The sequence below is a fragment of the Pteropus alecto genome, unplaced genomic scaffold (genome assembly GCF_000325575.1).
Source record: "Pteropus alecto unplaced genomic scaffold, ASM32557v1 scaffold104, whole genome shotgun sequence".
Taxonomy (NCBI): domain Eukaryota; kingdom Metazoa; phylum Chordata; class Mammalia; order Chiroptera; family Pteropodidae; genus Pteropus; species Pteropus alecto.
In genome coordinates this window covers 3,488,830-3,499,327 of record NW_006436664.1, presented here as the reverse complement: position 1 = coordinate 3,499,327, position 10,498 = coordinate 3,488,830, and the positions used below count along the sequence as shown (strand labels likewise).

General features: G+C 36.4%; 1 pseudogene; it reads left to right on the top strand.

The window, feature by feature from the left end:
• The first annotated feature begins 498 nt into the window (after positions 1-498).
• On the top strand, positions 499-1,062 carry LOC102895241 (annotated as a pseudogene).
• Positions 1,063-10,498: the final 9,436 nt, after the last annotated feature.

Genomic DNA, 10,498 nt, shown 5'->3' with positions numbered 1-10,498 from the left:
AGTTCTATGGCAAGTAGCCTCACAGGGTGATCTTATCATAATTCCTAAGTGGGCAGGTCATGGTGGTTAATCACACCTCAGGACTGTAGCTTTATAGGTAAAAGGTTTTAAGCCCTAGTTCTTGTGCATCCAGGTTAATACACCTTTGAAACTCCAGAAGTAATACCCCTCAAAGGGGGTGTTAATCCTCAGGAGAGCAAGTAATCGTGTTAACTGTCCTGTAATTCAGTTGCCTGGTGCTTCCTCCCACCTCCATGTAATGTTCCTTACGTTCCCTCCTTAATGTCAAATGCATTAAAAAAAGCTGCAAAAACATTCTCCAGAGCATTTGAGATCTTGCTCCCTGACATACGTCAGCAGTTTAGCACAAATAGACTCTTATTAAAATCCAAAAAATGAGAAAAAGGTGGGACAGAGAAGAGAAACATGCTGAGGCTGAGCTTCTCCATTTAAGGGAGTCACAAACTCACAGGCCTTGGATATACCATCACCTGTCATATGAGCCTCAGCCTGCCTGGGGAAAGTGATGAGGTGGAGGTGGCTGAGCTCAAGGAAGTGGAAATATGCATCGAAGTAGGTTCAGGGTTTGGAGTGGGATTTGTGTTCCTAGCCTCTGTGACAGGTCCTCAAGCGCTGTACGTGTGCACTGATACCAACCCCATTGCAGCAGCTCATACCCTGGAGACAGCATGCTATAACGAGTTCCCAGTCAGTCCGTAATTACAGATTTGGTCAAAGGCTTGCTACTAAGATTGAAGGAAAAAGTTGATCTTTTGGTGTTTAATCCCCGCTGTGCGGTGACTCCGCCTGAAGAGGTGGGAAGTTGCGGAATAGAGAGAGCTTGGGCTGGTGGTTGAAATGGTTGCGAAGTCATGGAGATCCTTTCCACTGGCTCCAGATATGCTTTTACAAAGAGGATTATTCTATTTAGTTACCATTAAAGAAAACAGTCCAGAAAATTTTTGAAAAACAATGAAAATGAGAAGTCTACAAGGGGTTACTGCGATCTCCAGGCAAGCAGGCCAAGAAATCTTTTCGGTCCTAAAGTTCACCAAGTCCTAATACAGTGTGTTCTCTGTATCATACTGAATATCTACATATTAAATAATATATATTATAGTGAATATACATATGAATACATATATTGAATATATAGAGAGAGGCTGAATGTATTCAGCACATTTTAAAACTGAAGTCATTTTTTGGTTAACAATTAAAATTGTTAGAAATTTGTCACATAGAGAAAAAGGTGGAAGGGTTGGACATTCTCTTTTACCCAGGAATGAAGCCTACAGAAATATTTGCGTAAGTTAAAATGTCATGGATATTCATTTCAGTATTACCTATAATATATATATAAAAAAAAGTCATTCTTCCAGGAATGAAGCCTACAGAAATATTTGCGTAAGTGCTAGAAAATACATACAGTATATATTATATTTGTATTTTATACACAAAAGATATTTATATTACATATGAAAGGATATTCATTTCAGTATTACCTATAATATAAAAAAAAAAAAGTCATTCTAAAGGTCCATCAGTTAAGAGACTGGTAAAATAGATAATAGTAGATCCATGTCATGTGGTTCTTTTTCCTCGCCTGTAAGATTAGAAAATACATACAGTATATATTATATTTGCATTTTATACACAAAAGATATTTATATTACATATGAAAGGATATTCATTTCAGTATTACCTATAATAGAAAAATAAAAAAGTCATTCTAAAGGTCCATCAGTTAAGGGACTGGTAAAATAGATAACAGTAGATCCATGTCACTGAACATGAGTGACATCAAGCCATTAAATATGAGTCAGATCTGTATATATTGAACCAGAAGGGGTTTGTGATGTACTTTTGAGTGACAAAAAAAGCAAGCTGCGAAACAGTATTATCCTATGTGTACATTTTTGAAAAATAGAGAGAATAGGTTTGTATGTGTATATAAGAAATTCCCAGAAGATACCAGGTGTGAATGGAGGAATTTTCACTCTTTTGTGGTAGCATTTGCACAATAATGTATTACCTGCATAATTTTAAAAGGTTTTTTATTTTAAAAAGTTTTTAAATTAAAAAAGAAGACATATCTTTGCAGATTGAATCTTGTCTGGATAACCTAAATGTCAAAGGGTAACATGATTATGTACCTGCTTAAAAATGAGAAAGATCCATTTCCAGAATGTATTAAGTTAAAAAAAGCAAAGTGCTAAAATTGTATATAGTATGCTACTTTTTTTGTGTATAACCAGGGCAGAAAATGAGAATATGTATTTGATTTGCTTGTATTCGCACAAAAAACCCCTAGAAGGATAAACAAGAAATGAATAAAAGTTGAGGATGGAGACAGAGGCGGGATCATGACTTTTCACAGTACACCTTTATATTGCTTTGATTTTTAAACCCTGTAAATGTATTACTTATTAAAAAAAAAAAGAAAAAAGACAAAAACATAATTAGATGTTTTTTGGAAAACTTATAACTTATACCCAAATGGAATATTTGCAGGGAAAATGCAGAGCATGACATTTTAACATAAGCACAGCATTATGATGTAGTAGAAAGGTCAGCGGCCTGAGAAACGGGACATGGGCTTGCCACAAATTACTTTGACATCATTTAACACTGGATAGGCAAATGGGCTTAATGTGTGTTGTCAATCATGTTTATGATTAAATATGAAGAAGCTGCCTGGAGCATTCTGTTGAGAAAGATTTTAAGGCCACATCCAGGTTCAGTAGAAAAGATTTCTTTACTTGATTAGTGATCTCTGCCGTGACTGTTAGATGGGAGAGTAACAGCATACATGCCTTTTATTTGTCCTTCATGTGGTTCTTTTTCCTCGCCTGTAAGATTAGGAACTTTGACTAGAAGATCTTTAGTGTCCTTGTAGTTCTAAAATGTTAATAACGAGCTGGGCATGTTCCAAAAAGATAAAACAAAGGAGAGGGGCAGGAGGAAAGCTGCCACGGAGGGCAGAGTATGGTCCCCTGTGGTTCTGAGGTTGGAGCTGGGAAAGAATTCTTTAAGTGGAATGGAGGAAAAGTTAAGTTTCAGAAAGTTCCACCCAACTCTGGGTGAACAGGCATCTGGGACCCAGGCTGAAATGGTCCAGCATTTAGTATGCCTTACTCATTCGACTGGAAAGTAGTTAGGGCAAAGATGTGTGACACTTTCTTGGAGAATTTGCTCAAGGTGATTTTTGGAATATGACAAGCTTGATAGCTCACATTCCAACTTCCTTCTGGAATATTATAACAACTGAAGGAGGAAACTTGGAAGATGCCCCCAGACCACTGGATGCTTCTACTCCTGGGATGAGCTGAGTGACTGACAAATGGAGAGGGCTAGTCTCTCTTTAAAGCCTAGGGTGAAATAATAGATTTTTGTAGCTTCTTCAGGGCTCAGCCAATGGAAGTCTCTGGAGCCTCTTGGAGAAGAGCTGGCCCTTGATCTTACTGTCTCCTGAAGTTTGAGATCCACCATTGTGGTTCAAGGCCAGGAGCCATAGCAGGAAGCCAAGAATGCACGAGGAAGGGGGTTGGCCTCCCACCATCAGGTAGAGATTTCTCCAGGTCTGAAAGGACTTTCTGGTGATGTGGAAACTGTCAGAGTCTTGGAGATGAGACATTTCAAAGCTCTTGATGTCAGGTCTGTAGAGGCAAAAAGAAACCTGGAGATCTGACCCAGAGCCTGCTTTAGAGAAGAGATTTTTCTCCTCTCTGCTATCTGGACCTTTCTGTGTTCTGGAGCTGCCAGAAAAGAAGGCTGGACTTGGCCATGGCAGCCTCAGGCTCCTGGTCTCTGCCTTTTATGTGGGGACCCTCATCTCTCAGTATGCGTACTTGACAAAAGCATCGAGCCACATTCTCCAACGTAGCGGCCATTTAAATTAATTTATTAAATTAATTTAATTTATTAATTTAATTTATTTTAAATTAAGATTAAATAAAATAAAAATTCCAGTTCTTCGGTTTCACTGGCCACATTTCAAGTGTTCAATAGTCATTGTGGCCAGGGGCTACTGAATTGGATAGCACAGATATAAAACAATTCTATCATCACAGAATGTTCTGTTGGATGGCACTGCTCTAGAGTATATGTCTAGATGCCTTGTAGACAAATGGATCCATGATAATAAAGAATAATAGACAGTAAACCCAAAACCAGATAAACGAGCAAGGTATGTATATTTTCTTTCATGTAAGATATGGATGGACTAAATTCGTTAATTGAAAGAAAAGTTCAGGTAGAGTTAAAAAATATTGCTGTATATAGTTTAAAGAAATTCATGCACTGCAAAGTGGCCAATAAAGGTTAAAAAGTTCTTATAGACGAGACATATTTATGTAGCATAGTCTTTATGTAGCTGTTTATTATCTAATTTTACGAGAGATGTTGCAAGGCTGTGGTTTTAGAGGAGAACGCAAATTGATCTTGGGGCTCATGCCAAAGGAAATTAACAAAGTTGTGGACAAAAGCTGTCACTATTTTTTTTTGCGATTCTTACTGCAAGTATTATTATGCTAGAAGTAGGGGAAACAGGAGAAGGGGAGAGTGAACCAGTCCCTTTGGGATGTGTCTTGCTGCAGAGGCAGGCTTCTGACCAGCTGGAAGGAACTTTGTGGCGAGGTGGCTGATAGGCATCTTCCTGGGAGCACTTATCCTATCTGCAGTTCTCTTTATAACTCATCAAGGAGCCTGTTAGCATTCATGGCCACCTTGGGAAACATCACGGTCTTTCTACCCACATAATTCCCTGCCTCTGGGGAATGGAAAGGCAATTGGGACCCATATACCCTGATTACTCTCATCGAATCCCTCCAGATCCAACCATAATATTTCTATTGGCATTGCTGGGCAGCGTTCATGTCTTAGGATAGTTCCTGTATATTTGAATGTCCTTTCTCTTTCTCTGATATTCCATAAATTCTTTGGAGATTACAATATAGACAAGAATAGGAATTGAAAATTTTGAATGTATAGTATTTAGCTATTACATAAGATTTACACTAGATTAAATCAAGCTAAGAGATTTGAGTAAAACTGATGTGCATGAATATTTTCTCAAGATGCAACTGTAGAGGAAAAACAAACACCTGATGTTTGAAACAAAGTACGCATTTTTTTGGTCAGCTGTTTCTTTATAATTCTGTAATTCTGTGACGGCACATAACAGATATTCAGTACATGGTGTTAAATTAATGTCATTTAGAAAAATGAATTACATCCACAAACTTGTATCTTAGTAGGAATATAATTTGAAGTTGTTAAGTGAGCTAAAATTATGAAACTTGATCTAACGGCTGAAATGAAGTTTACCTAATTAGAATCATATAAGCAAACAGGATTATTATTATTAATATTTTTTGTAGTGCTTGGTTGTGCATGGGCAGCGACGCTGTTGACAAGCTGAGAACCTAAAATCACCTAGGTGTTTGTCCTTAACTTTTACTTTCTCTCTTCCAGCCCAGGATATATTGAATTGCAACTTGGAGTCCCACTTAGTTGGAGTAATGACAGGTCTTCATACTAAACACAGGCAGAGAGTAGGCGAGAACTAGGCTCCTGTTCATTTAAACTGAACATTTTCTTTCTCAGTTTGCCAGTATCATATGCTGGGCAAGAGAATGTGTGCTTTGATCCGTCTTGTTATTATCTGAGTGTGACAGAGACATACTTCCTTTTTAAGCTCTGTAGGCAGATGCTGTAAAGTGGCCTTTGAACTGGAGGTGGCTGAAATGTAGCCTTAGGGGACTGAAGGCATTTCATGACACTTTGCCATATTACCTCTTTGTTTCCAGTTAGAGAATGTAAAATAGTTCTTACACATTTTCTTTGTTTATGTATTGTGTTAGACAAACATTTGGACTTTTAGGATTTTTCTTGTTGGTTTGTATGTATTGATATTGGGGACCTGGAAGAACCTAATATTAGATCGATGTGCATTTTTCACTCTCATAGTAGACTTAGTAAAAAATACTTTCGACTTGTCATCATCTGGCCAATCCGTGCAAGGGACACAGTCAGGGAGGGTCTCAAATCTCACTGAAACTTGTTGCTCTGTTGGAATTTAGCAATTCAGGAAATCTGAGGCCCAATCACCTGCCATCTCTTCTCACCACCCTTAGCTAAATCTATTATGCCCTTTACTGTAGTCTTGGGTAGTTATCGTGCTGGGAGGCATCTCCTAACACCTTTCTTTGCCTTCTGTCTTGCTTTTTTCTCAGAATCATAGACTTGGCTGTAAAATAACATATTACCATTAGGTGTCACTGTCTAATGTGTAATGACAGTGAAAATGAAAGATTTCAATTTATTTCAAAAATCACCCAATTGATATTGTAGGACACTAATGCTGTAGATTGGGAAAACATCTTTTTTTCTCTGCAAATAAAGACTTCTTTTGGATAGATAATAGGGAAATAGTCAGAATTTTTAAAATAAATAAAATTTCAAAGTGTATTTTATTTGCAAAAGAAAATCCTTTGGGGCTGGCATTCAAAGTTTTCCCTGGCTTATTTCAAACCTACACTTCTCAAATTGCATATGCTTCTGTCTTTAACTACCCCACCCCTCAGTCAAATTGTGCTACTTGCCATTTTTCGGATAACCACGTACTTGTCCATACTATTCCATTTACTAGGAGTGCTCCTCCATCATCTCCCAATCTCATCTGTAAATAACCTACTTACTCTTACACATTAGCTCAGTACTGTCCTCTATGAAACCTTATTTAATCTTCTCAGATGAGAGCACTTATTCCTACTTTAGTATTTCTATGCCTTTTTACTGTGCTTCTTGTGCAGCATTTTGTAAGCATTAGCTCAAATAATTATTCAGGTGTTATCATGAAAGCAAGGACAGTAATATAATTACCACAAGCCTAAAATGGTGCTTAGAATAAACATTAATAAAGAGTACTGAGGTTAGTTAAGTGAATAAATTAGTCAAAATTAAAAAATAGATACAGGAAGATCTGATTTCAGCTGACTTTTTAAGCATCACCATTTCACTAGGTACTAGAAACTGGCCATACAATGATAATTAAAGAGTAATGATAAATGGCAGTATATCAATGTATGAAAAAAATGCATCCTCCCAGTGCTGTAGGGAGCCAATCAGTATGATTCGATTTATTGGTCATAATAATTGATGACATGAGAAAGAAAACAGCTTATCAATGCCTTAGCATCTCTATTTAGAACTTTCTGTTTTTTAGCCGTGCTTTTGTGCATAAATAAGAAATACAGTTAGAAATACAATATATTCAATTTAGAAAATGTTTTTCTTTCATCCATCATATTCCTGATGAAACTGAGTCTCCCAGATAAACATCTCGGGGGGACTGTGCTCCTTCACATTCAGTGGAAGTCCAGAGAGACAGATGTCAGAGCTGGGGATCATTGTGCAGAAACAAAGGGGAAACTACCTCTGTTGCTTGCCATTCCCTAGACCCAGTAAAAATTTTCCTCGTTCAATGATGTGTAAGTAAGGGGGAAAAACAACCACAAAAGGAATCTTTAAACAATTTCCATATAATGTAAAAGAAGGGATCCACTGCTACAAAGTACAATTTAAAAAGTATGTGTGAAAGATCATCGCAGTAAAGAAGAAAATTTAGAATGGACCTGCTTTGAGTGGTCATTAAAGGACAAAAAGAATATCTATGAAAAATATTTGAAGGAGGGAGTTGATAAAGATAAAAAATAACAACCAATGGTAAAGAAAAAAAACCATAGAAATGAAAACTCCATTCCAGGATTAAAATTCACATTTGGAATAATTAACGCAGAATCTTTTAAATAATGAAAAATGTAAAATAAAATTATGCTAAAAAATGATAGATGTAGGGGATAAAATATGAAGCTATGAAAAAATTGGCTAAATAAGACTAAATGAGTAGAGTGGAAACTTAAATTAAGTGTATAATTAAAGGTATATAAAGAAAAGTTTCTGGATCTGAAAAAAAATCTGAGACTATAGAATGAGAAAAAGATTCTAGACAAAATAAATAAAATGAGGAGTTCTAGGCATGTGCTGGTGAAAATGTGAATTTCCAGTACAAAAACAATTTCAAGTTTTCAAGCAAGAAAAATAAAAAGGTTACTTATAAGGATAAAAAAATTAGATTGTCCTAAAGTGCCATTGCGAGAAATTGATGCTGGGTATATGTGTAGTGCCTTGCAGGACACTTGGTTCTGCCCAAACACCCATGAACACATTCAGTCCATGTCAGATGGACTTGATGTTTGGTCCTGTCCAAAATGTCCACACTTAGAAAATGATCTTAGCTTCAAATAGCCTATAACATTTGTTTTTACTTTTGATTTATAGGATTAACACATAAAAAATACTACTGTGTTTTATTGGTCCAATAATTGTGTAGTTGTTATATTGCAAATAATAATGCTTCTTGTCTCAGTAGACTGGCTGGTAATGAATGGCACATAGGGTTAGGTAGATGAGTCTGGGTTTGAATCTTGCAGAAAAGCAGGATTTATATTAACTATGGACCAAATGTCTCAGTGAGTGTTTTGGAGCAAATTTCAAGGACCAAATTTCCAAGACTTTTTGACATGGACAAATGTCTCTGTGGATGTTTTAAACAGAATAAAATGTCTGCTAATCATGTAGAGTTAAGACCAAGTAGTTATTTTAAGTTGGTAGCCAAATGAAATAAAATATAAGAATAAAAAATAAAAGAGAAGAAAATGAAAAACAACGAAATGATGGTTTAGGTGCATATTCTCAAGCTGTACTGGCAAGGATTGGGAAGTAAAAGAATATTAAACTGATAATTATACTACTATTGGATTTTATAATGAGAAAAAATAGAAATTAAAATATGATTTTGAAAAATCTTGATTATGTTATTTAAAAATGAGCTCTATATTTTTCAAATCATTGAATAAAACTAATATATAGATACGACGGAATTCATTAATTATATGTACACATAAGATTGAAAGTGAATTTAGCGAAATGCTAACTGTTACTGAGACCATGACTGATTTTTATATTCTTCCTTATGTTTTTGTATTTTTATAAACAGTAAAACTATGTTAAAGCTATAAGTTGCTCAAAGTAAAAGCAAACAATGTTTTCCATTCACACACACACACACACACACACACACACACACACACACAACAGAATCAAGCTGCTTTTCAGTTATCCAGGTAGGTTTGTTTTCTTGTTGCATCTGTAAATAATTATTGACATTAAATGGGAGCAAGGCAGGAAAATCTTTGAACCCATTTCAAGGTTCTAATCATATGGACAATGCTTCAAGTTTGTCTCTTCTTTATGAAACCATAACACATTTTTTAGGACCATTGGAGCTGCCTTATGCAATCCTAAAGGATGTGTCATTACCTACTTTTACAAAGGTAGGCCCATTATCTTAAATAGAGTATCATTAGTGATGAATCTCCCAACTCTGTACCAGATTTCAAAAGTGATACGTAAGAGATAAATTCAAGGACAGATAGACTATGAATAGCTGGAGGTTTAATTCCAAACTTAAATTTAGTTTCCTTGGGAGCTGAGCTGTACCATAGTATGGTACAAAAATGTTTTTAATCTAAAGCAGTCAGACTTAGATGGTTGAGATAAATCTTAACAAACACACTAAAAACCACAGCAACCACTACATTATAACTAAGAGACCTCATTGGTGTCTGTCTCCTAAGCCCACACACTAATCAGCTGTCTGGATTTCTCCACGCTGTGGGTGAAAAGAGGAAAGAAAAGATTCACAAGTAAGATTCTACTGAAGTCAGAGAGGAGATGGTTTGTTCCAAGGCCCAGAGAAGTGCTGGTCTAAGGTTTCCACACATGGGCCTTTGCAGGATGGGGACCTCCCCATTGAGAAGTAGCCCCAGGGCCATTTCGCTGCAGCAGGTGCAACATGCAAAAAAGACAAAAGCGATTCAAAAGCATGAATCCAAAACAAACTTCATTCTGTGGAAGCCTGAGTTCTAACGTTTCTCGCATCTCACCAAAAGCTCTATTATGCCTCAGTGTGGCTTTGGACATGATCCATTCTTTAAGTATCTTACCCTATGAAGTATAGGAATTTAACAAAATAAGTAAAGAACCCAGACAAACAAGTTCACTGAACGATAAATGACTGGTAGAGTAACTCGATTCTAATGGCAGCCTGACATTTGGCAATATAGAGAGTCTAGACATGACAACTTTGCTTATTTCAAGCTAAACGAAGACATACTAGCCTTCCTAGTCAAACATAGTTTAATTTTTACATACTTCCTGCTTATTTTAAGAACAACCTCCATCTTCACACCCTTCTCCGTTACCTCCCTTCTACACACAACATCACAGGCTGACAAAGAAGGGGTCTTCCAGTAACATCGATGGAGAAAAATTTGAAGTTATACTTGGTGAAGAATTCTGAAGGATGGTGAGTAGAATCCTGCTTTTTTTGCCTACACTCCCAATTCCAATCTATTTGCCTCTGCTAAGCCGTGTG